This window comes from Centroberyx affinis, unplaced genomic scaffold, assembly GCF_046629955.1.
Source record: "Centroberyx affinis isolate AG114_WGS23_722 - 3 ecotype Tasmania unplaced genomic scaffold, CSIRO-AGI_Caff_v1 ptg000898l_1, whole genome shotgun sequence".
Taxonomy (NCBI): Eukaryota; Metazoa; Chordata; class Actinopteri; order Beryciformes; family Berycidae; genus Centroberyx; species Centroberyx affinis.
In genome coordinates, this window is record NW_027279484.1 from 609,106 (window position 1) to 637,051 (window position 27,946).

At 41.7% G+C, this 27,946-nt stretch overlaps 1 pseudogene; it reads left to right on the top strand.

Moving 5' to 3' along the window:
- Nucleotides 1–27,946, top strand: part of LOC139645745 (type II inositol 3,4-bisphosphate 4-phosphatase-like) — a 113,108-nt pseudogene that overhangs the window by 62,140 nt on the left and 23,022 nt on the right.

The following is a 27,946-nucleotide window of genomic DNA, read 5'->3' on the forward strand; positions in this document are numbered from 1 at the left end:
GATCCATGGCCTTCCTACCGCATCCTCATTCAATTCCCCTGCCAGTGAGAGTCAATGGAGCGCAGAGCACCTATCATTTACTGCCTATACCTATGTCAAACAAGCCAATGCAATCACAAATAGTAGTAACTGTAGTTCTCACACTGGATCTGCTTTACCGTAGCTCACGCACACACATTCTCTCTCTCTCTCTCTCTTGCTCTCTCTCCCTCTCTCTCACAAACACACACACACAAACACATGCGCACACTGTTGTTTGCATGCAGTATCCCCTTCAATCCCCTAATGATAGCTGTATAGGGACACAGATAAAGACTTGTTAGTGCTTCCTCCCCTGAGGTCGTTAATGAAACCTGCTGTTCCTTAAGGCTTGGTTCTATTAGGTCTCCTAGGACCTTTACATAGATCACCCTGACACAGTCCCATTGCAGCTTTCCAGGTAACAGTTTAGTAATGATGTAGCGAGGAACAATCACACGCCACATAGAGCAAGGGATTGCTCCCTCGCTCTCTATCTCTCCCTCTGTCTATGGCTCTCTGTCTTTTCTTTCTTTTTTTTTCTATCTCCGTTTGTGAACGTGTGTGGGTGTCATGTATGTAGGTTCCTCACTGCAGTGATGTCTAATGTAGATGTCCTGTGCTTTGATGTTCACTGCACCACCAAGGTCACAAGAGGCAGACAGCATCAAGACACTATTGCCTTTGCATAGACAATAGCACCCATTTGTGTGCACATACATACATACATGCACATTGTGATGCACGCTCAGGCCCAGAGCCGCTAAATGTTTGTCTAGTCAAAATATGGAAAGAAGGGATAAACCTTTTTAACCTAATTAAAAGTGGTATTTGGCTCCTTGAGAAAGTATGTCTTAAATAACCAGTGCCAAATTAGGCTAGGGTGGAGGGGAGGAACATTGAGATGAAGAGGATAATGAAGGCAAGAGATGGAAGGCACACAGGGAGAAGTGTGATTCTGAATTTCTTCTCATCATGACTTGATCTAAATTAAAAAAGCAAAAGGATAAGAAAAAAATCTTTGTTTTCCTAAAGGAGGAATGGTGAAAGCTGTAAAAGCTGTAATTCACATATTTCAGTAGAAGCATTGTTATAAATACAGTGGACCAAGCAGTCTTCAATTTCTTCTATAGTCCTAATTAAACATGTCACATATTTATGATTTCAGTCAATAAAACAAGCACATTCTTTATTTTTATTGTGCCAAATATAATTAAGTAATGAAATAGCCTTGGCATTATTTTTCAGAAAAAACTAAACAATAATAAACTGACAAAATAAATTTGAAATCTGGCAATAAAAGTAGACTGTTTTTGCTTTACTCTCACATTAGGCATGCAGTTGCAGTCCTTGTAATTTGTGTGCATGAAAAAAAATACTCCTTTTTTCTTCCACCTGGTGCCATGCTTCAAACACAATCCAACTTTTAGAGAGTGCCGTAATTGCGCCAGGCTCATTTGCACGTCAGGTATTGGTAAATCAGGCGCAGAATTGGAGTCAGCTGCCTGCGCTTTTCTTCTAGAGCGTAGTAATGGTTTAGGCCCTTTTTAGTGGAACCAGGCCACAGAGTCTAATTGGCTTCACCTCAAGTTTTCATCAAGCCAAAGTTTACCACCTACTCACTACTGAAAATACACAATTGAACACACATAATTTAAACAGCCTAACACAAAGACTTTTTTTCTCATCAACAGCAGCACAAAGCCCTCCCACCTCCTTCCAATAAGTGCATGCTTGTCAGAATTAGTTGCCGTCTATACTGTATATTGTTAGTGGACTTCTTTTTCAAGAACAATTACGGCACAAAAACCATCTGTTTCACAGACAAAAGGAGGCTCTGTTTTGTCAGCTCAAAAATAATTATGATGCCTTAGTGTCTGTGGAGGGGTCATCTACTCTCTCTTTCTTTATCTCATGCTCTGTCTCTCTCTCTGTCTCTGAATCATTACACTTGTAAGATGTGTCTTTTCCCTGCTGTTTTTTTTAATGCATGTGTGACAATGATTTTTACTATTTTCTTGGTTGTTTTTTTTTTTTTTTTTTTTTTTTTTGCACTGCATCTTGGGTGATGTTGGTATGCTCTCAGTGTGTTAGAAGGAAGACAAGAGTGTGCTATGCTGGGGGTGAATGCCTAAGGCGAGTCATGAACCCAACCACTTAAAGTCTTGATAATGTGGTATTCATTGAGTGAGTGGTGATGAAGGTCATCCTCTGGGCATATGCTCTCCCTCGCAGCACCACCTGCCCTCTCTCGTTCAACTGTCATCTCCACCCACACTCATTCAATTGTCATTGATCTGCACTTAGTTTTTCAACTTAACACTGAGTCTAAGCCAGCCATCTAAGTCAGTACTAGACGCACACGTGTAAACAAAAGCATCCGCACACACACCTTTTGATCCCTCTTAGCCTAGCTCCAATTCAATCTGGGCACTGTGGTATTGAATGAGCCATGCACTGAATTTGGCTTTTTTACAGGATCGTTATTCTCCAAGGTGCTACAATAGCAGTGAGAACAGGTGTGCGAGGCACATAGAGTGCGGAGAATATTTGAACAGATTGCAGGCAAACAAAGATATTCAAGGTGTATCTGTGTGTGTGAGAAATAGACGGAGAGAGTGTGTGTACAAATCTATTTATGCCTGTTTTTGAATGTGTGTGAGTCATTGACCCTTAGTGCTCGCACTGTCACAGTTCATACAGTATGTATCTGGCTTTCAATCTGGCTCTAATTAATTGGCAAACAACGACTCTGGGATATATTCATAAATTAACGTGATGGCTATGGTGACACTGTGTGGCCCTACTCCCCAGCATCAAACAGCTCGTCTCTTTATAGGGTTTCTGTCGGCTTGCCTGTGGTTCTACGGAAGTGACAACTTCTTTCCTTCTCACCTAAACCACATGGTATTTATGGACTTACTCTGATCTCTATAAATGATGCAGACTTATGACAATTATAATACCATGGTTTCAGCATACAGTATGTGCTATGATAATGCCACATTCCAACATACGATAGTGGTCTTTTGGGACCTTGAAATCTATCAAGACCAATTTATTAGTTCTGTTTTTCCCCATGACCTATGACCATAATATGCATATTTAAATAATGAGATTTTAAAATTTAAAACATAACTCTGCATTTGACAGACAATATTTGCCCATTTCAGCTGATAAATCCACATGCCACTGCATTGCTTGACATGCTGTAGCTACTGCTTACAGCTCTTATGGTATGGAAACAAGTTTCCTCGAGTTTAGGGTACAGCAACAGGCAAGGTATAAATATCCTCTCTGTCATGGTAGCCTGATTGACAGGAATATTAATGTAGGACTGGGGATTTCACATTGAGTCCTCCACATCCTTTTGCTACATCCACAACTTTCTCCTCATATCTCACCCTGTCTCACTCCCTTATGTGCCATACGGGTGCCACAGAAAATAAATGCTATGAAATGTACACAAATCGCACACAACACCCGTCAACCACCTAGTTTTGAGCCCCGGTCTCGATTTTTGTGAGTGGTTGAAGAAATAAACACTCTCTAGATGTTCTTTTCCCACCTAGCTTCTTCTATGACAACAGCTTATGGCAGGCTGTTCCTGGCGCTGGTTAAGCACTAACATAAAAGTAAATGTAGTGTGGAGACAGTTCCCGTCATGCAAGAATATAGCGGTCTGTGTGATAGATGCACTGGAACAAATAGGATGCGTTTAAACTCACAGATCTTGTGTAAGTCCAAATTTCTGCATCTTGCCCCAACTTAGCGCCTATTCTGCTTATTACAGATGTGTTACACCAGACAGAAACTGATTTTTATGTTGCATAAATTTATATATTGTAGAGATTAACCAAACCGCTGTGTTTGCATGATTTAATCAGCTAGTATTGATTTAAAGTTTGATGTGCCTGCTCCACCCCCTGAGCTTAAAATGTCGTGAACATGCCGCTAACAAAAGATACACTATAAATACAGTCAGACAAACCCCCGTGTTCACTTGAGAGTGCTTAACACATGACCTTTCAAGTGCTCAAATTTTACCATCAACCACTTCCTCTGTTAAATGATGAATAATTTCTTGGGAGAAAAAAAAATGAGCTAGTCAGACTAAAAACTGACCTAGTTTCAATTCCACACATAGATTTTACTGAAGTGTAATATAAGCTACTTAGGGTGTTGGCATAAATTTTACATTACGACTAAATATATTTTTTTGTGGAAGTCTTTTTTTTCCTTCATCAAGAGGAATACGAGAGCAGGCCAGTTTTTCTTTGGGAATATACTGGAAGCGGTCCAGACAAACGGAGAGTGTGTGTACAGCTCCTGAGGTCCCTTGGTGATTCTGACTGGCTGTATGAACAATGCCTGCAGTGTTGTCACATTGATTGAGTCAGACCTTCAGTTGCAAAATGTGCAATTATTGCCGAGTCACATAGCAAATCTCATTCATTCCCAATGAACGTCGGGGCCGACAGTGCGACTTCAAAAGCTGGCACTCCCCAACATTACAGCCCTGTGTCGCAACATCTGTCCTCAGTGAGTACTAGCCAGCGCTATATTTAGCCCACCCGTCCAGCTTTATATAGGTCAAGAATCCCAGCTACATTTGCACAGCTAGACTTATAGGCTTTAGCATTCTTGTTGCCTGTGTACGCTCTTGGCAATTAGTTTTGTCTGGCCACTCCCATTCCAGATGCAGCGTGTCGCGTTAAGGTGTCCTGAAGGACTCTTAAACTCGCTCCACTGTGGGCAAAATCCGGAGCAAAAAGCAAAATAGTTTTTTCAGGCCCCGCTGTGTATTTTTAGCTTCCTACAGTTAAAGCTAAAGCCCTTGTGAGGGGAAAAGCCAATGGTGTTTTGCTACATTTCTGTGGCTTTCAGGTATTTTTTCTCTGTGAGGCTTCCCACAGAGAAAAGTGCCTGACAGCCACAGAAGTATAGCTACTTTGAAGTTTTTTGATGAACTTTCCCCACCCACGGGCTCTTTAAATTCATTTTTTTGGTGGCCCTTGAAAATTCAGTACAATTGTCCCTCTCTTGCCCTTACTGTGTAAATCTTTCCCTATTTTGCTTCACAAGACAGCAGAAAGTGGGCATTTCCTCTCCCAATCTTTTGTCATTTTCCTTTTGTCTTGAACTTGCCAAGATGTTGTTAGCATGATCATTCCCCTTTAGATCTATTGTACCATATGTCTCTTACAGCCTTTTCTGCTTCTTAACCCACTGTGCCCAGAGCAAGAAGCACTCCTGTGTTGGCCATGTATTTTAGACCTAGGCCTTTAAAGTCACACTGAAATGAAAAATGACTTTTTAGCTGTACCATGGACAATTTATGCCACAAAAAATACACAAAAATGTGTTTTCTTGTATTTTTATATCAAAGTCTCATTACTTTTACTTCGCTGAAAACAGAAAATCTTTAGTGGTGACTTCATTGTGTAGCAGGAGCCATACATAAAAATTCCAACATGTAAAACCTTTTTAACAACTTTTTTTTTTAACAGTCATATCCCATGGGTTTACACTTCATCATGGGTTTACACATCACTTTAAGGAAGCAAGATGCTCTCAAATTGCGGTTTCATTGTGACTTTAATGTATTCCTCCCGCAAACAAACCAGCCTACTTCCAAATTGCGCACAGGCCATCATTTTGTCATATAAGTCTAAAGGCTATAGTGCAATTCTTCCCAACTGCCTCATATCACCAAACAAGAAAAATCACTCATAGAAATCCTCACCACTGTAACTGCCACCTTACCACCAAGCAAGCAAGTAATAATAATGATAATTGTAAAATAACAACCCAGCTGCTGATGTGATTCCTCAGACCATGCAAACTTTTTTCTGGTCGCTAACTGTGGCATTTATACTTGGGTATGGCCAGGTTTTCTTGAAAAGTTCTTCTTGACAGTAACTTAAATTTGCCATTAAATCTACCGGCTCTCCTCTTCCATTATAAGCTAAGGTTAGCTAAGTTTTTCCCTGAGGGACCCTGAGGATTGTTAGCCCAGCAGGGAAAGCTTTCCTTGCCCTGATGGTTCGCTGCGTCTTATTTCCCCACTTGAATAGACCTTAGTGACCTTGACTACATATTGAATACACTTATCCTCATATAAGGGTCCACAGATCTCTGTGGATTACAAACTGCAACTTGACAGTTTTATTAGGTTATGGGGGCTGTTTAAATTGATTGTTTTGGAGACAAACTCTCACCAGCTGCTGGGTGTTACTGCACTTAATTTGGCTATAGTCATGTTTTGGACAGCTAGTGCAATTAAATGTTCTCTAGGCAAATTTGGATTTCATAAAGTTTTCTTGCTTATGTTTTTATCCCAGCATTAAAATTGATTAAGGCAAGCATAATAAGGCAACTAATTGCAATTAAGCCTGTTAATTTCTAGCACACTGGCAGAAAGTAGGCAAGGATCCAACTTAGCATAAACTTGTATTCTTTGGATCCTCTAACGAAAAAAATATTCTGCATATGTTCTATAAATGTACCTGTAAATAGAAAATGCAGTTACCCCTGCTTGTATTCAGCAGAAGATGCTAGGTTTGACAGTGAGAGAGAATTTTATTTTATAGAGATACTTTATGGACAGTTGCTGCATAGTTTATCCATGGCTCATATGTCAAAGCAACTAAGACCAGCATGGTACGGCATGTTTATCTGAACCAAATAACACTGTACCTCCCCCACATGGAAGAATATGTTTGTAAACTGCAAGTGAGGCTTTCAAAAGCAAATCACTGTTAAATGCAAGGCACTTCCCTGATAACTAATTATTTTTTGAATTGTGCCAAATTCACAGCAGACATTTTAAGCACATTACTTTTGTCACTTTAACAAAGCTGTCTGATTAAGTGTTGTCATAAAAGAGATCCTGGGCCAATTAGATTTACGGAAAGATGGGCTCGCAGGCAAAGAGCAATCTGCAGACTTGTTTCCATGCCAGCTCTAACAGACGGAAAGAGAGGGATGAGAAGGAGGGGGGTGGCAAGGGGGGTAGTGGGAGACGGGCTTCTTTTTCATCCAAAGCACTCGTCAGAACTTTCAAAGTTAAATTGAGGTCAATCACTGCACATGCTAATAGATTGTAGCTTGCAAGTAAAAGTATATCGCCGCAGAAGTTCTGTCAGGGAGTAAACTTCTCTGCCCTTTTGTATGTTTGACTTAAGCAAATATTATAAACCAGCGTTGAGCCACTGCAAATCATTTCTGCACACTGGAATGAGCTGCAGAAGAGTTCTTGAAATGATAGCATGTCCCATAAAAATCTGCCAAAAATTGTATTTCAAAGATTTGGCTTGAACAGGTGTTGAGTTTAAATTGCATTGGCTGTAAATAAAAAATGTGCACAATATCTATCTCTAGCTCTCAAAGGCATAAATCAATTATCTTAAAGTGATTCTTAGAAAGCTTCCTCTGTCTGTTCAAGTGGGGCGTTTCATTAGTGGATTGAGGCAAAGCAATCTAAAGAGTAGAGGGCCACTGTAACCCCTAAGGTTTGCCTTGTGGGGACTAACACTAAATGTGACGCATGTTAATCTCCTTTTCCTCCATTATGTGTGGGCCACTGTCGGTACATACTGTTTGTTCAAAGTCAGGGTGACTTTCTCTCACCGTGCTTCAGTCCTCTGTTGCAGAGAGAGAGAGAGAGAGATGATGGGGATGAGGAATGAGGGAAAACAGGGAGATGAGGAGCGGAGTAAACATTGAGACAGGTGTCTGGCAAGGGACAGTGATTCGATTTATAAACCAACCAATGTTATTTTCTCTGCTTGGGGACCTGCTGTAAGACATTAAGCACTAACTTAAGCTCCCAGTGTCCCACTGCAGAGCCTCTTTTTCTTCCATCTCCATCCTTGCGATCCCCATCCTCCTCTCCTGTATTCCCTCAGACTCCTCTCGTCCTCCTCCTCCTCAGCATCTATTCTCCCCTCTTCTCCCTGGGGTGTGATCGCTCTCTCCCTCATGCCCGACCAAGATGAATTGGCCTTGAAAGCTTCCTCTCTCCTTCCATCACCATTCCTCCATTTTCTCTTCCTCGGTCAGCGTTGTCATCCTTCCCTCTCTCTCTCTCTCCCTGGACCATTGGCTGGCGCAGTAACATCCAATATTTTCTCCGGCTGGAGTGGAACTGAGCACATTAGGGATGGGTCTGTCTAGGTGATCAGACTTACTCGCACAATGCCCAGGGATCATTACTCTTCATTTGAGAGTGTCTGTCTTTCTGCCAATACTATAGATTCTCTATCAGCTCCTTAATCATGGTCCCATGATTGGAAAAGTGATTGGAGGGCCTCCCTGATATGAGAACTCCAGTATCTATTTCGTGTCTGTCAGGACACATAGCCTGGATTATTATAGGGCCATTTGAGCGGTTCTACTGTACATTCCCTCCTTTTCCCCCGACAACTCTCCACTGTAGCGAGCTATGCCTTATTCTGCATTCATAGTTTTCCACTAATTCTGTCATGCAAACTCGCCAGTGCAAGTCTCTATATCCAAATTCCACTTTCTGTCAATTAACACCTTTATAATGACACAACCTGTACAAGGCTGGTACATTTTAATTCAATCGGAAAAGGAGGTTGTGCTTCAACAATGTGATTCTCAGTGGAGTGCTAAACCCAAAATCCAGAGTATGTTCCAAAAACTATGAAAAGGTAGCACATCTCAAATTTCGAAGTCAAGGAGGACAAAATACTAACATTTCACTTATTTATTTGGCTCACATCACAATAGAAAAACGCTTACGCGTTTCGGCACAGAGCCTTCTTCAGAGAGTTTCGGCACAGAAGGCTCTGTGCCGAAACACATAAGCGTTTTTCTATTGTGATGTCAGCCAAATAAATTAGTGAAATGTTAGTATTTTGTCCTCCTTGACTTGGAAATTTGAGATGTGCTACCTTTTCATAGTTTTTGGAACGTATTTTAATTACTTTTGAGTATGTGGTCATTTGTATTTGACCTGAAAATGTAATTTGTATCAAGATACATTTGGGTATAGAAGTTTTGTATTTAAAATACTTAAATTAATTTTTAGAATTGTAATGTAAGAGATGCAGCCCTGTTTTGACTGTTCTCACGGACATGTGTCACATGACTTGCTTGATACATCTGCCAGCTGGAAGTGACTACATGAGTCAAAATTAGTTGTACTCAGAAGCAACTAAAAAGAAATAGAAAGACAGTAAACAGTAATTTGCTAACTGTTGAAATCTAAGGAAAAGTAGTTTTACAACGTACTTAAAATCAACTACAAAGAAAAGAAGTGACTAAACAGTGACTTGTTAAAAAATTATGTTCATTAAACATGTTCATTAAGAGGCAAAACATTTAACAGGTTTAGTGTATTTTTTTCTCCTTTTTCTTTCATGCAAGGCATCTGTCTGGGGCTTCATGTTTGATTTATTACTTGTTGAATGGACACCTAAAGGCAAACAGCAATTATAATGAATGGATCAAATGTTCATATTTCAATGCATGTATTTTTGTATTTGAAAATACAAATTACATGTATTTTAATTAAATACACTTGCTCACACCATAACTTTTACATATTTTACAAATACATTTAATGGTCATGTATTTGTATTTTGTTATCTAGATACATTTTACTGTATTTTTGCCCATCTCTGCAAATATACATCTCTTCATCCCTCTCTCTCTCTCTCTCTCTCTCTCTGTCTCTCTAGGTCATCTGATGGTGTGTGTGCGGCGGGAACAGTGGTGGTGAGCCGTCTGAAGATGGGGGAGATGGAGGAGGTCGACGTAGACCACATCACCACTGACATACCAGCACAGAAGGTAAGACAGTAGGGCAGAGAGAGACAAAGAAAAGAGCCTCATTGCTCCAGATACCTGGTTGCTAATGCTAGGATTAGACTGCCACTGCTCAAGTCCCCCAATGGGATTAAATAAACTTCCATAAACCCTACGGGGATTTAGGAGGACACAATGTTTGTGTATATAGATACTGTAAATGCATGATTTTTGTCTCTGTAATATATAGACAGGACTATAGAGAAACTTACCGAATTAGCAGTCTGCCACACATGCACTTGACCGTGTGTGAGAGAGTCCTTAATTCTTCATTCACATGGCCAAGTAGCAGATATTTCCTGAACGTGGCCAGCCCACCCCCTCCACCCCCTCTCCACGCTAATCTCCTACAATACATACTGCTTAACTGCGACTCTGCAGTGACTCACGTACTCAGGGCAGCAGAGAAAGAGGAAGAGAGAGTAGCCTCCTCCAGAGTTTGACAATAAACCGAAGATTGTGTCATCCAAATGGGATGCCACCACTCCAGAAATGAAGTTGTATGTACTCTGATTTCACTTAGTTCTCTGTAGATTCCCAATGGATTCAGTCTTACTTGTAAAATGAGTGTTCGGTGTAGGGGCAGAGACAGTTATTAAAAGTACAGAATGAGCTTTAATGATGTACTTGTGATCTGTAATGGGGAACATGCTGATAGTTTCTTTCACCACGGCTCCACAAGGAAGCATGTAGACTCCATTTCTTGGCTGCAGTTGAATTAGCTTTCTTTCCAACCCTACAGTGTGTTTGTGTGTGTGTGTGTGTTTATGAATCACTGTCTTATATAATTGACCAAGGGCTTCTACATGGCTGAGTGGTTTTGGTCCCCCCCCCTCCCTCCTTCATCCCCCCCCGGTTGCTGGTGCAGGGAGGTTCCCTGCTAGGCTCCACAGTGTCACTGACAATCTGCCCATGTCGTCTTGATGAATGTGTTGCGCTGTGTGTGTGTGTGTTGTCGCAGCACATTTCCCCTCTGTGTGTGTGTGTGTGTGTGTGTGTGTTGCTGTTGTATCAGACGAGGGGAGGAAAGAGGAAGGGACATGACAAACATTAGGGAGGGCTGAAGACTCACTTGTGGGGAAATTCTTGCTCAGCTTACCTTAGTCGTGTGTCTGTCTGGCTGTCTGTGTGTATGTGTGTGTGTGTGTGTTTGTAAGGGGTGGGGGTGCTGTGCCCATTATTTCTTGCACTTGTTTGAAGGTATCATTGCCTGGGTGGCTGCTTTTCTTCTCATGAATATCCACTGACCCCATAAGAACAGTCAGGTGAAAGAAGAAAGAGACTTCAGCCACCTTTGATCTGATCTCTTTACATATTTTAGTCATCAAAGACCAATCAAACACATGCTGTCTGCTGCCAACAAACACAATGGGACTCCTTCCACAGCTGTGGCCCTTGGCTCATTGTTAATACTTTCCATTATCAGGGACCTTACTTGTACACTTACTGAAATTTCCAGAAGGCACTGTAACCGCCTGTTCTGTTCAGTGGGCATATTTCTTTTATTTTTGTGTGTGTGTGTGTGTTTGTGTGTGGGTGTGTGTGTGTGCGTGTCTGTACTTGAGAACCAATTTGAGTTTTAAACCTTCAGAGTGAGGACATTTTTGTGAAGTGAGGTCAGGTGATTTTAAGGTTCAGATTTGGTTTTAGGCTTAAGGTTACAATAAGGATTAGGTGAAGGTTAGGGTAAGGGTTAAAATTAGGCATTTTGGGGTTAGGGTTAGGGGATAAGGAATGAATGTAGTCAATGGATGGTCCTCATGAGGATAGAAGTACAAGGGTGTGTGTGTGTGTGTGTGTGTGTGTGTGTGTGTGTCTGTGTGTGTGTGTGTGTGTGTGTGTGTGTGTGTGTGTGTGTGTGTGTGTGTGTGTGTGTGTGTGTGTGTGGTGGGGTAGGTGGGTGGTGGAGTCCCATGGGATGTGTCTTATCTGATTGGACCTGTTTCCTGGCTAGGAAAGGTGATGGATTGTCCCTAGCAGTCATTAAAGCCCTTTTCTGGGGACAGGTTTGGCTGTCTAACTGTGTTAAACGGTTCATCAGGCAGGGCAGAGCTGACGGGACAGAGCAAGAGAGATTGTTAGTTGCCACTGTTGCTTTGATGAGTCCCAGCCTCAGTGCATCAGGAAGCATCAAAAGTTTGATGGAGAAATTTTACCTATCAAAGGCACAGTAGAGGCACCAGTGTGTCCCCATGTGTTTCATGGGTGGCAATGTGTATGGAGAGTATGTAGAGAGTAAAATTTATTTGACATTTTGTTTGAATTAATTTGACAGTTTTTGTTTCTTTTATTCCGACTGACTTGACACTGATGCAGTTAGTTCACTTAAAGAAAACATCCACTCTAAAACACTTTAACACTGTTAACAAAGCAGCTACTGCCGAGATACTTTCCTGGGCCCATTTTGTTGTATGGTGTATTTTTTTTATTCCTGTGGATAACTGGCCAAGTTTAGACGACGTGACATCATGTCAAGATATTTCCATAGCAGCTACAATGGAGTTTGACAGCAGAAAATTTTTCAACGCAAGGGCTTCCTCATAATCTCAACATTTTGCACCAATGTTCAACAATCATACATGGACAAATCCATCATAGCAGAGGCAGAGAGACCAATTTCTCCACCGACAGCAGTCTCAGTAGACTATAATTCAATGCATGTTGTGTTTTGAGTAAGGGGCCCGACTCTTGCTTTTTCTCAACTGGAAAAATTCTTACTCTGCTATTGCTTTTGCTCTCTCCGCCTACACATATAGTTACAGTTGAATGCAACAAGTTCACGCTCATTCCCTGGGGTTTGTCAAAAGTCATTATGGGAAATGTAGGACATCACTAACTGATGTAGAAGTAGACGAGGCAGGTTGAGAGAAAGTGGGTACATCAAATAACTCTTGGAATCCATTGAACATCACAGATTTATGATATCTAACAGTGTAAGAGTATCTGAGGGTGGATTTTTTCTTTAACACAGTCTGCCACTGACACTGCCTGGCAGGTTTGCTACAATACTAATAATAGCTATGATAACAACACTGGGTCAATTACCCAGATAAACTTTTTTTAATTGGGACATTGTCTTGCACTGTCTCTGCATCTCCATCTACAGTAGGGAAGTTAGTAAATCAGAAACACCAGGAAATTATTGCTGTTAAACAAAGTGTTGTTCAGTTTTTGCCTTTGTTCATGAAATTACCAAAATGCCCCAAAAGGGTTGTTCTTCCATGATGTACGTATGTAATGTTTTAAATATAGTATTTACAGTGTGCATGCATATTCCCCTACCATTCCCCTCTACATAGGCATCACCAGGGGGCCAGGGAGGGTCTTTGAAGCCAACTGGAATTATTATAGTAATAGCAAAATCCAACACAAGCTAATGCAAATCTAATGCCAGTATTAAAGTGGATTAGTGGATAAATTACCTCAGTTTTAATTGAAATTCAGTTCTGTTGTGTTGATGTGACCATATTTAGAGTTCATTGTCTCAATTAGATAATCTAATGGTTCAAAATCTGTCAGTAGACCATAATTCACTGGGTTGTTAGAGGAATTAACTACAGGCTTGACGGCAATGTTGCTTCTGATTGATAAAGCTTATTTGGTACTTCCATCCCCAAATGCCACTAATGTGGCAGGAATGAGCCGCAGTAGAATGGCTGAGAGAAGTAGTAATGAAAATTGTTGGCTGTGCTTATGTATCAGTTCAGTTATATACTGTATATACTGTATATCAATTATCTCTCTACGTAGGTAGTAGTGCAGGTCAAAGCCATCCTTCACTATCACTTTTGTTGTTTCAAAAAGAAAATTTTCACATCAATAATGTCAAGCCTGTCTCTGTTTCTCTCCTTCTGTGCTTGCTTTCCAGTGTCCCCTGGTCTGTGAGTCTGCGTCCCATTCCTGCATCGACAGAGAAAATAGCCCGCTGACAGGGCCTGGTATGTTTCACACCATCAACACCTGTAATTTGACTATTGCACCGCCACAGTAACCTTGCAATCAACAAGAAAAGTCATTTGTCCTCAAATTTTCTTTTCCTCCTACCTCTCCGTCATAATTTGTTTCTTTGTCCACTTGCAGTGAAAGAAGTTGTTTCTGTACGAGAAAAACACCAAAAATTGACACTGTAATGGCCTCAAAAGAAGGCTTGAAATAATTCATCGAGACTGTATTGTAATGCAGTATTATGCTAGTTAACCTCTTGTAACATTTTCCCTTATCCGAAAGTCCCTTAATGTTTATATGCATCTAATTATCATTGCACTGCCCTTGAATAACCTTTGCGTTAACAAGATTTGAGGTCTCTCTGGGGTAGCCTATTTGATTAAAGAATTTATATTATTCCTGCTTGGATTAAATGGGAGGCTTTGGGTTTTTCAGTAGAGAGAGAGAGAGACAGAGAGAGAATTGTGGCGGGTGTCTTGACACCTAGGTAAGCCTACTTGGTTCTATGTGGACTGGCTGAAGACAAGCGGAAGACACCATGCCAGCTGTATGAGACTAATTTAGAGGCAACAAAAAAAAGCACCACACTCGTTGCTTGCTATCTCAGCGCTGGTTGAGAAAGAGGGATTTGCAGTGAGAAAATAAAAGACATGTAGACAGAAAAGGGATAGACTTGAGAAGGTCACGGCTCCTGCTGTGTTGAGACTTCACAGCCCTTGTTCAGAGGAGAGCGAGGAAACTAGTTTCCAACTTTTCCTTTTTTCTTCCAGTGCATCCATTTCTTCCACACATCCATTTTCTCTTTTATCCAGCTTCCCGCCCACCCTCCCTCCACCCCCAGCCGCCCTCCCTGCCTGTTGTCATGGTGTCATTGTCGCTTACTGTTTCTTCTGTGATTAGCTAGTGAACTGCAGCCGTGTTTGCAGGTGCACATCTGCAGCCCGTCAAAACAATACCCTCCCTGCAGACACAGCCAGATTGACTAATGCAATTTAGTCTTCCACTTTTATTAGCTTTCAAAATGAGCGTGTGGTGAGAGGGGAGAGGGGGCGGCCCACGCAGAGTACGTCTGGAGAAGTCATTTCCTTAAGAGGTGTCAGGAGGGGAGACGGAGGGGTCTGATTGGTGGTCAGATTAGTGTGGCGGTGGGGGATTTCGGGGGTTAATCTGCTCCTCGGGTAGAGGTGGAAGTCAGCAACTGTGGCTCTTCCAATTGAGGTTGTCCCTTAACCCCTTCTCCCCATCTGTCCCACACTCTCCATTTATTTTTTCTGTCCATTTCACTTTCTCTCATCCACACACCATGGTCCAAATATCCCATTCCTCACAGATGCAATTATGAATCCTTTCTGAGATCATTCTAAGGCCAGTCTCAAGTTTCCATCATAGAAAAATGATAAAACTGCTGGGATGCCAATTCACACACTGTTTTTCCCCTAGCCTCTCTATATGGCTCACAGTTACTGTATGGAAACGGCAAAATTCAATACAATTTCCTCAAAAAGTTTATACTGATTTGAAGTGAAAAAGTATTTTATTGATAATTAAATTATGTGATAAACAGTGAAATAGCGATGGAAATGCATTTTTCAAACAAATAATTACATAGGCTTGTCATGATCAGCCCAACGAATGTTCAGAAATGGCTTTGGGCGTTCTGAAATGTTGTCTGTAAAATGTCCGTCCACCACAGCGTCCCAGAAATGTCACACTCGCTGTTGCTCCAAGTCTAAGGTTCCCATCGTGATTGTATGGCCATTACTTTGTGCATTTGAATATTGGCAAGTGTGTTTCTTTGTTTTCATCTTCAGGTGAAAGCATGAAATATGGCTGACACTGAGGAATAATAACAACTTGCCAATGCTAATCAATTCTTGAGAGATACTTTGCGTTTTTTCTCATGGATATGTTTTTTTGACTCTCCATAAGCCAATTTATTTACTTCAACCCTGCTGATGAAAACACATCAAATTTGCAGTGTATTTTTTCAACATTTCAAAAGCTTGCCTAAAAATTCACACACACAGTCGGATGGAAACACAGCTATTGATATCAACCAGCCAGCACACTTCTGTAAAAGTCGCCTCTGACAGATTATGGTCCGATTAAGAATTCCCACTCCACTGCACACTTGAACACATGTGCAATGAAGGGCATCGCTGAACTTTAATACTCTGTTGACCTCTGTATGAGGACAAATGACTCAGAATGACCAGGATTAATCTCTTAGACACTTTAGACACTTCCACCAGATGACTTTGAAAAAGGGACAATCTGGGGCCAGCTCCTTTCAAGATTTAGGAGGTACGCTCTGTTGTGTAGCTGGTTGTGAGATTAGGGGTTCGGGAGGGGTGAGCTTTCTCTGTACTCCCACTAAGAGCGGAAATGAAAAAGTGCTTGGCTCTCACTTTTGAATTCAAGCAAAAAGATTTTATTGGTGGCATACATGTTTGACTGCCTCAGGCGAGATTGTCAACATTTCACCCAGGGTGCTCCGGCTCCGACTTATTGAGTGACTTCCTTCCTGACTGCTGCATTGGAAACGAAAAGGAGTAGTAAACACTGTTTAAGGCGCACAGCTTTCTTGCCCTCTGCTGCCAGCATGCAGATAAGAGCATTAGAGCTGTTTTTCGTTTACAGCCTTCGATTGCTGCTATTAGCCACTCTCTGCAAAAACGAAGGAGATGGGGCTGAATTTGAATAGGTTTTAATGGGAGGGTTTGGTGTGGGGGTTACCAAGTGAAGTTTCAGAATGAATCAACTGTCTTTGCTCCACTGTCATATAATAAACAACAGAAGCAATAATAAGGCATAGATTAACAAGGTCTCTTTATTTTACAAAGTCTGCTGGCCTGCCACTGGAGGGGGCGGGGGGGGGCTCCTTGGAAGATGAGAAATACCTTATCTACGGCAGACACAAATATTGATTATAGAATTTCATTTGTGCCTCATGTGACTTTTGAAGGGTTTCTGACAGTGCCGTCCTTGAGTTGGCCACCTGTCAAAGTTGATTTAGATCCTTTGCTTTCCATTTGTGAAATTTAGAAAGTTTGAAGTGTCTTTGATGAGAAGGTAATTTATTTTTTGCTGTGTCAGATTGGTTCAAAATACCCTTCTCCCTCCCTGCTGCTTTGCTCCCTCTCTTCCCTCCTCCCTCTCTCTCTCTCTCTCTCTCTCTCTCTCTCTCTGTCTCTCTCTCTCAGTGTTCAAGAACCCAGTATGCAAGGTGTACAGATTTCAGACAGTGGACAGAAAGTGGATGCTTGTGCGGGAGCAAATGGAGGAGTGTACTCTGTCCTTCAGCATCCCCAAACAGCTGCTCTCACTGTACATTCAGGAGGACATGAGGAGGTAAGCTACTCTGGCATCACAGTGTTGATCCAGTGGATGGCACTGCCAGCATTGTGATTACATGGGTTGGAATCCCCCACCCTGCATGCAGCCGTTGGCCTGTTGTGGTTGCTCATTTCCTGTCCGCGTAATAATTTATATCAACTAGCCATCCAACGGTGTACACTCAAAAGTTCAAAGTAAAACTTGAATCAGCCCGGTGATGCCTAATTACGCGTAGGTGTGTAGCTTCAAGACATCCTTAACCGGCCCAGTTCACCGATGTAAATGATTACTTAAGCGTTAGGCCTATATTTGGGGAAGGGTGAATTATTCAGGTCTGTTTAACACTTCAAAAGAGGCCTCTACGCCCAAGCATCCAGAAAACGACAAACATTGTCTCTCTCAAACACACACACACACACACACACACACAACCTCCCCCAAACCTCTGATGTATTGTTGTAAGGAGGGACCCGGAACATCCTACTGCTGGCGCAGAATCAGACGTATACATGAATACATAACTCTATTATGATTAACTCATTCTTAGTACATAGATATAATATCATTAGAACATATGAAAATAAGGAGTGTAGCGTCAAGTACACGTCGGGTCCTGAGTCCAGTCCATACTGAGTATGAATTAGGGCAGGTTAAGACAAGGACAGAGGGAGGTGATGCTTTACCAGTCTCCGAGAGAGTGGGCTTCGGTAAGTAGATCAAAGTGTCCCTCCCCTCAGGCCCAACCAGTGTTTGTCAAGACAGATCATTCCTCAACTGGCCTGTTGTCCCTGGCAACCCCTTTTCATACATAACACACATCCGCATGCATGCACGCACATAGACACACACACAGGTTTGAATGATTTCTTTATGTTTGCTTCAATTCATGAAATACAGAGGCACAGAGAATAAAGATGCAATCAGAGATTTTGCGGGGCTTGGTAATGGGATGAGAGTTCAATTTGCAATCATTATGGGCACATAAAAGACCACACATAATTCAAGGACACACTCACATGCGCAGACGTACACATATTCACATGCATACAAATGAACACAGTGTTCCATTTACAGTGTGATGCGTATTGTGTACGCACCGTGCTGCCCACCATACCCCCACCCTCCACCACACACACACACACACATGCAGGCACAGAAACAAACGCATTATCCATTATCCATCAATCGACTAGGCAGGCTTTGTTGTCAGTGTACCTCTCGAACAGCTGCACTGGAATCCCTGCTCATTGTGCTGGAACATTCCCAGCCCATGGTTCCCATAAGTCCTCTCTATATCCTCCTCCTCCTCTGTTGATTAAGCAAGTACCCCCTCCCACACACACACACACACACACACACACACACACACACACACTTCCACTCTGGGTACATACTCTGTTAATACAAGACCGTCTACTGTGCAAGTCTCTTTTCATCCTTTACCAACTAAGAATTTAATTGTCACCTGAATTTGAAAGACAATTATAGAGGTTTTTTTTTTTTTTTTTTTTTTTTTTTTAAATGTCTCATCCATGTAACACAATGCGTGCATGCAGCAGGCTCAGAGGCGTGACTACCGTATAGTGTGTGTCTGTTTCCTAACGGGCATGTGCACTGTATCTGCAGCTCGGTCGCTTAAGCACCTCTCCTATAATCCTCTTTAAATGTTGTCGTTCTTCACACTGCCTCTCCATTTAGCCAACTCTGTCAGCCTCACGCTGCTGCTAGCTTCATGTTTTAATGATTCAGTTAGCGCCGCAAAGTTAGCGAGTGGAGAGGTGGTGGTGGGTGGCTTAGTTTGCTTTAACACTTTATGGTAATGTCGGACGGTTCTTGCCTCTGTTTGTTCGCTTTGATGTCTGCAGTCATGTTCTAATCTAATTCTGCGAACACAGAGGTGGCTGATTTTTCTTCATTTCTCTAGTGAAGATGTATGTGACTCACCTTGCTTGTGTGTGTAAAGATAATGAATGCATGTGTAGTTAAGTGTCAGCATGAGGGTGTCGATTAAACCCCATTCATTAAGAGCTGTCTGGTTTCTCATTAATGGAGAAAATTAATGTCCCCATTCTTTTCCTATTTATAAACAAGCACTGTGCACGTGTTGTGGATGTGCCTCGGTCTCTGATCATATAGGTGACATTTTGACATCCTTCTTTAATGACTCTATTATTACCGTGTGTTCGGGATTAGTAGTAATGATTGTTCTTGTTAGGATGGAGCTGTTTCTTCTGCCGGAGCTACATGTATTGTGAAAGAACTGGTTTGTTTGCCAGTCCTCTCACGCAGCTCATATTGACCCAAGGTACAAAGCCCTCTGTGATTAAATTGAACAGGCACTATAACGTGCCATGAAATAAAGGTGGCCACATGACAGGTCTTTGCTCTTTGGAAAATGTATTCTGTAATCTCAGTCATGTGTCCCAGTCAGTTTTAACACATTCCTCTACTTGCTTTCTGTCTCTCATCCTTTCGTTTTCTTTTTTGGCTTTTGTGGCTAATATGTGCATCAGCTTTTGATCATAGTCAATGACACTGACAGTCATAATTACTGTTTTGTAGAATTGTTGTTGAGTTGAGTTGTTAGTATTACCATCCTTCTTTACCCATGTCCCTCTCCTCTTCCTCCTCTATTAAGTCACTGTCTTCCATCTGTCATCCATATCTTTTTTGTTTTCTATCGCATATACTATTATCAGGGCTAGGAAGTGTAGAGTATAGTCCATTACAAATTGCTGATTGCCTGTTTAGAAAATGTAATCAGCAACATAACCCATTTAATTATTACAATTACTCTGTTTCTTCTGGATGACTTTGCTTTTCATATATTAAGAATATGAAAAATATATGGAAATATATCCCACTTTGAGTGTAATTTGAAAGCCGTTACGGTATTTTCTACAACCGTGATGATTAACTAGATTATTTAAGGTATCGTGAAAAGATTTTGCGCCTGCTATATAATCAGATATTCATAATGCCTTTTCCCCTTCAAACATGTTCCAGAAAATCCAAAAAATAATCAACTTTTTTAATAAGTTATCTGTAAACTGAATATTGTGTTTTTGTCAGGAACTGTTTTTTGTATTCAAATGTTCGTAGTCCTGTTAAGAATATTACCATAAAGACCTGATTGTCATTGTGGCCCTTTTTGCACTTTGTTGAACATTCTCCTCCATACATAGTTCATCGACCTATACATACTCATACCAAGCCTCTCGTCCATCACACCTTCACCCTCTTCAAACAATAGCACTCTGATTAAGGAGGTGATACTGTACCCCTCTTTCCCCCATCCCACTGCCTTATCCCCCTCATTTGGCATGCAGATTAGTGTGTCTATTTACACTGGGATAACCCACCTTGACCCCCACTGCAGACTCCCTGACAGAAAATAACAGTCTGTCAGCCCAGCCCAACACTCTGATGCACAAATAACAGTGGTTGAGAGAGATAGGGGGTATAGATTATTGTGAATGGTTGCAATCTGTTAAAGAGCATTGTGCCTATCGAGCACCATGCAAGGCCTGCTATATAAACCAGGAAATCAAGGAACATTGCCCCCTGATTGGTTAAAATGGCCCATTTATGGCATTAGGGGCCACTTTAAGCTAAATGGGTATGCTGGAAACAATATATTTGATTGAAACCAGGGAGAAACATGGAGTGGGCCCTACTCAGACCTCACTAGCTCTGAAATCTATCTCAACGCTCCCATCTTGACACCACTAGAGCCCTGATATCATTATCTTATTCAGCCCTAGGCTTGCATTAGCATGCATTGATGAAAAAGCAATGTTTTTTTCTTTTCTTTTTTATCTCGGTGGAGTTTGTTTTTCCTCTCCTGGACTGAAATATTTTTCTTTCTTTTTCTTTCAAAAGAAATAGAAGTTTTGAGCCAGTCGCTTTTACAAAGATGCTGGTCTCATCACTGGGACTATTGCACAAAGGACCTTCTGAATAAACATGTATATTCATCTTTGGTCTTAAATCCCTGAATAATTAAGAGTGGCTTCTGACGCTAATGATATGCCATGAGTGAAAATTGTGTTTTTTCTAAAACAACCTAGAAGCACATGCACGCCTTTGGTACTGCAAGATAAGTTCCTATTGCTCATGGTAATCAGGAATGTGCATGCTTTGTGAGAAAGCCTCCTGTCTATCTCTGCACACCATAAGCATAGCTTACTTACTTACAACCACCTGCAGAGCATCTTGGCAAAGTCACCCAGCATGTGGTGCCACTCTGCCTAAAGGTTGTTCCCTGTAGCAGGTTTGTTTACAACTCTAAAGAGGTGAGAGATGGGAAAAACATTTCCTATGTGTTGTATCATTTGTTATCCAGCCAGTTCAGTTGTTTTCAGCGGGGCTAGACACTGCATCTAGTCATGTCAGATGTGAATGTATACATAACTTACTTGCCCTGGAGCACCCTGGTGGCGCAGCAGGCTTGCGTGTGTGCTGTGTGCTTGCAACATCATGGGTTTGGTCATGCTAAGGACCTTGGCTCTTGTCGTACGTCATCCCCTCTCTCTCTGGCATTGTTTCTGTCACTCTCTACTATGTACTTTCCTGTGAAACAAAAATACCTCAAAGTAATCTAAAAATAACTTACTTACCCAAAACCTACCTGGAGGACACCAGAAAATGGCCAGAAGAGGCTATCAGCTCCTACTGCTTTGTTGAAGCGGTTGAACACCAAATGATACGTTCATACAATTATGCTCGATATTAACAAAAAGTCTAACCAACGGGCATTCATACATGTAGCCTATCAGTCTAAGACATATACAAAATGTATGAGGTGTATTCATTGCAAATTGGGCTCATTATCATGAAAGCAATGCACATGACTGTGTATTTGTTATCCTGAATACCATATTGAATCTCACTAAACCCCTAATTTCTATAATATCACTGCAATTTACTTTTCAATGGATGCTAGAGGGCTGGCTTGTGAATGATATCTGTCCATCTGATGTCGCCTTTCAGATGCAAATGAAGGACCACTGAAAGAGGCTCTGCTCCCCAGCAGGACATCAGCATTGCCCCCCCACCCCCCCCACCCCCCCGCTCCTCCACACACACACACACACAAGCTACCCCCCACTATTATATCCTAACCAAGGAGCTCAGATAATTTCGCCCTGGCCTTAAAATGGTGGCCATCCATATTTGTCTCCGCTGCAGGCAGAGCTTGATTAGATGAAAGACAGGCCACAGAGACACCAGTCGAGAATGGTGGGTTTCTTATAAGTAATGGGAGAAGAATGGTAAGAGTGGGGGAGGAATTTGATAGGACAGAGTGGATAAGTGGACACTAGCTACTAGCCTGAAGTTCAGGAATGCATTTGTTTCTATGGTTCAGCACTAGATGCTTGGGAACTTTAATGTGTGTGCGTATTTTCCCAGAAGTGTTAAGTGATTGTTGATACCCAAAGCTAAGGAAACTGGACACGAGCCAAAACTAGATACGACAGCGAGCATTATATATTACTCAGTAGTTTATCAGCCTTTAAGTAGAGGGTATAATGTCTAGCTGGAGGCAAAATAGATTCTCCATTTAAGTTATTGATTATGGATATTAATGAACTATAATTGAAAAACCACAGTAGCTAAGCAGAAGCAGTATGCAAGCGACTGATGCTATGTTAATTCACCAGTTGTAAGTTGATGAAGCTACTGTAGTGCCAAGTTTTATAGTTTCTTCAAGATTTTGTTGTTGAATAAAGGAATGGAATTCATTAGTGGACTGTTTAATACCCATGATATCCATAAAGATCCTCATAGATCTCTCTCCCTCTGTGTGTCTGTAGGGTGCAGGAGCTGAGGGAGCTGGGGGAGCTCTCCCCTCACTGGGACAACTTAAGGAAGGAGGTGATGACACGTTACGGAGGGATCATCAGCTCCTACCAGGAGACTTTGGCTGAACTGGACAAGATGACTGGTATGGCTGGACCAGCTTGCACATACAGTACACACACATACAGTTTGCACACACACACGTGCAAACGTGTGCACCCATGCAGACACGTATACTCACACTTGAACACACACACACATCACATAGATTGGCTGTGAAAAGTCTTGAAATGGCTGTGAAATGGCTCCTAGATTTTTTGTGTGCCCTTGGTTTCTCTGTTAAATTGTCCTTGTTGAGATGTGATTGTTCATGTTTTTGGTCCTGTATATGTAAATCACATTTCCAGTTTTGTGTTTTGTCTCTCAACACATCATGGTTTGTCCTTGGGTGCACAGACAAACAGGTTTTTTTAATCTCTGCAGTGGATTGGAATGCATACTGTTTTACTTTGAGAGGCAAAGGAGAAGTAGAGAGCCTGGTTCCTAGTTATGATTTGATAACAGTGAATTCCTCTTCACTTTTGGAATCAACCCAACAGAAATAAATTAAAATGTATTTCTTTGTAAATATTAAGTATTGTGGCTGAGAGAATACCTTACCATGAGGCAGCATGATACATTGTGTCTGTCACTGTATGGAGATGAAGTAATGTGTGGTGTCTAAATGTGTAAATAATGGAGCGATCTGTTGGAACGTGGTCCTGAGGAAGAGAGGACAACTTGGAGTAGAAAGATGCCTTCAGGGCAACTTGTGTCAATGGCAGCCTTGTCAAGAGGTTGTTCAAGAAATCATGCTTTTCTCTTAGTGGTTACTTGCCATGTTAGAGTTCCCATAGCAACGCAGGTTTTATCAGGGGCAAGTGAAATGTGTGTGCGCATGCATGTTTTGTCAAAGTAAAAGTTAGCAGTACACAACAAAAGTGGATGCATCTCTTTTGCAAAATTCTAACAAAAACTGGAGGCTTGTGTCACATGTTGAAGACATCCTCAATGTTCTGTTGTGCAAGTTTGTATGCAAACATCATTTTTTGAATAATAAAATCAATCCATTTGGTTGGCTCTAAAATGAAAACAACAGAAATTAATTATTTTTCATTTACCTGTGACTTTCATAAACAAGGAAATGTGAGTGGAAACGTGGAGATGTGAGTTTAACTATTTTATAATTAGCGTAGCACACCAGTGATGTTGAGTATATGTAGGAAGTATGTAGATGATGTATTTGATGTGTTTAATTGATTACATATTACCTTGCTGCAAAAGAGCCAGATGAAAACATACATACAGTATACATCCATATACATACAGCAGGCACTGTCCTTTCACATACACACGCACCAACCCAGACAGACAGACAGGCACACACACAAACACACTTCGTATAAAATGACAGTTGTTAGGTGTCCCTATCAAATTATCTGTCTCTGTCCTCAACCAAACTCAGTAAATTACTGCCAGTGCAATTCTTATCAGGAATAAAAGAACACTGACATCAAATAAGCTCATAGACCGACCAGGGAACTATTGGTCTATCTGTCTCTTTCTCTCTCACATTCTCTCTTTCTCTCTCTGTCTCTCTCCATCATGTTTTCCCATTCATATTTCAGCTTCCCATGGCCATAGGAACCTGATGGCCAGTGATTGATTTTACTCTGATTTCCTCTCGTCCCCATAATGAGATATTTGTCACTGTTGCTTTTCCTTGTGACCAGCTGATGAGCGATGATGGTGGCTCAGCCTCCGTACTGCTGGCCTGGTCTCTGGGGGGTGGGGGTAGGGGTGGGGGTAGTGGTGGGGGGGCGGGGCACTCTAGAACGTGACGTTGGTCATTATGGTTCCTGACAAGCCCCTGGTGTGGCCCAGATGCTACAAGACACGGAGGAGCCCTCGCCCCACCTCACCACTGTAATCCAGCCCTGCATTAGCTTCACAGGGTGACAGACATTGCTAAACAAGCCGGGTGAGCAAGCTGCTGCAGATTAATTATTGATACCTAATATGATTAAAGAAAGGTGGAGAGTGGGGAAGAGAAGAGAGGGTGTAGAGGAGATATGGTAAGGTAAGGAGCAGTGGGTGAGGGAAGACAAGAGAACACCAGGAATCTAAAGAGAAATATTGAGAAAGGAAGAAATGGCAAAGTGTGTCTGAGTAGAAGCCACAGAGGAGAGACGCATAAAAATAAAGACAATGAGATGAAGAGAAAGAGGGAGAAAAGGTAGGTAGCAGAATAAGAAAAGGAGGAGTAGTCCTTGAGGAGGTTGAGGCAGACTCCCCATGTTCAAGTTCAACACCCTCAGTGATTCCATTTTATCCATTTTTAATGATGAGCTGACCTCAGCGAACACTTCAGATGCTCTAATAACTGTATTCCATTCATGAATTAATCATCCCTACTTCCATTGTTTGTCAGCCGGCGAATTAGAGACACAGGCGTAATCCCGTTAGCGTGGTGTTTGTTGGACCTCCAATACTGCTGGTGCCTCTCTGCACAAAACTGTCAATCACTCCTCAACGTTACTGATGGGATAACTACGGCTCCAGGCCCAGAGCTAAGCAGATAAAGGCAGTGTCATATATCTGTGTTACTGGCAATAGAGCCAGTTATTGTACAGATAGCAAGACAGATGAACATGTTAGCTCATATCTGAGGCTGTGTACTCTGTACCTGCTCTGGGAAATAGAGGTATTAGAACAGTAGTCTCAGTAGCCTGTAGCCTCCAGGTTCAGTTCAGTTCAGCAGTGCAAGATCAATTGTGATATTGTAGTTACTAGTTACTACAGTGTAAGTCCAAAATAACAATGAAGACAAGCCCTTGATAATAATAATGACCAGAATGGTACATACAATTGGATATGGTGATAAAATATTACTGTCAGACAAGATTTGGTTCTCCAATTCTCAGCTCTCCAAAACTGATTCCACAGCTAACACTGCATGTGTCCCATACTCCACCTGATGTGTCTGACGTCTAGGACAAATCTTCCTGCTGATTGATTAAAAAGAAAATCCTGCTGTGCTCCCAGCACCACAGACCATGAAGATGAAACGATCAAATGCTGCTCAAACAAGCCTACATTCATCTGCCAGACCTTAGTTGCTAGTTACTGTAGTTGGTAATCTTGTTTGTTTTCCTCAGTTTGTCCACAGGCACGCAGACAGGGGGTTCTAAAACCATCAGGGTATTGGCTGCTGATCTTCTGAAAGAGTGAAAGGAGTACAGGAAGAGCAAAAATGACAGGAAAGATGAAAAAAAGAGATAGTAGCCAGATGTTGGTCAGTATTGCTGGCATCCAGCCCTTCTGTCACATAGCCAGCCCACCTGGACAAACAGATGGGGATTTGATATGGCTAATTCGTCTAACCTACAACGGTCACTAGCTCGATTAGCCGGGTCCCCGGAGCCCTGCAGCTGACAGTAGCAGCCCACTGAGCAGGAGTGACAGCTTAGCCATTGACTTCAATATAGGCCTTTGGGAAGAGCTCCTCCTAGCACAAAAAGGTATTGAGCCACACTGAGAAGACCAATTTAATGGCAACAATAAGACAATGTGTTGGAAGCAACATGGCAAAGAAATGTGTATGTCTTGTATGATTGTGAATCATCACAGCAAATCACTAGTCCTGTGGGGTCTCTCACAGTGTTCATGTCTTGACATTTGGAGTAAATCCACTTGACATATGTGGGCATCTCACTGTGAATAGATCTGAAGAGCAGATGTGCTACTAGCAATAAGGCATGCTCTTTACTATGCAAATGATTGAATAACATATCTGAATGTTTCCTGGGTAGCAATAATGGGTACATTTAGTTCCCTAGACAGCACACTTTTGACATGTTTTGACATATCTAGTGTTTTTTTTTTTAACTTTTCAGTAGAAGTGAGAACATTTGTTATGGGGATAAAGGTTCATATTCATGTGTCCTGTAATGTCGTAATATGTCCAGAAGGGCAAGCATCTGGATCCTTGTTTGTTGCTGAGACTATGTAACATTTTCATTTTGTTGAATTGCACATCTGAAATGACTCTGCTAGGAACCTTTATAATTTGGTTGACTGATAAAGTAAGCACTTGCATATAATAGCAATGTTGTGTGTGATTTCTGTTTATTCAATAGATAGATATAGTCACTGGTGAAAAATGGCTTAATCTGGTTACATTTGCAGTTTGGTAAGCAGCGGGAAATCTTTGTTTAGCAGCTTACTTGGTAAAAAAAGACTTTCTTGGGTGCTTTTGTTTATAGCTAATTATTTAGCCTTGTTTGTCACTTCTGAGGGAATATTTGGCCGCTTGTTTGGGTTAGCAGCCGTTGTAGTGGAGATAGTGTTTTTTATTTTGTATTTTTCATGGATTATAAGCAGGGCTTGAAATCGACACCCACCAAATGTTAAAAATTGTCTGTGGCGGGTAACTCTGTCACTTCTATCAGCCACTTTGGTGGGTGAGGTTTTCTGATCTGGTTTCTGTATGAGCAGCTTCTCCAGTACTGAGGCTTTGATTGGTGCGTACTGTGTCTTGCTCTCAATCCTCCCTGGTCTGCTGTGTGAGTGACTGAGAGGTAAAGTAAGGCTAAGTAAGTAAGGCTCAGGGGGAGAAGAGTGTGTTCAGTTCAGTTCAGTTCAGTTCAGTCCCTCGCGACACGGGACCAGCTTTATGTCAACCGTCAGGAAGAAGAGATGGAAAGTGTGGCTACATTTCCATAAAGAATCGACTGTAGTTTGTCCTCTTTGTCAGTATGCTGCTGTGTGCAGATCATCTATAAGGAAGCTGCTCCTGTGTTGCGGACAGCTGAACTGAACACACTCTCCTCACACACCTCTCTAGCTCACCACACTACACTCACACACACAGTGTACAGCAGAAACACACAGCGTACAGTTCATGTGTCCTCAGTCAACTTCCAAGGGTATTGTTAGCAACTGAATAGCAAAATAGATGGTATGAATA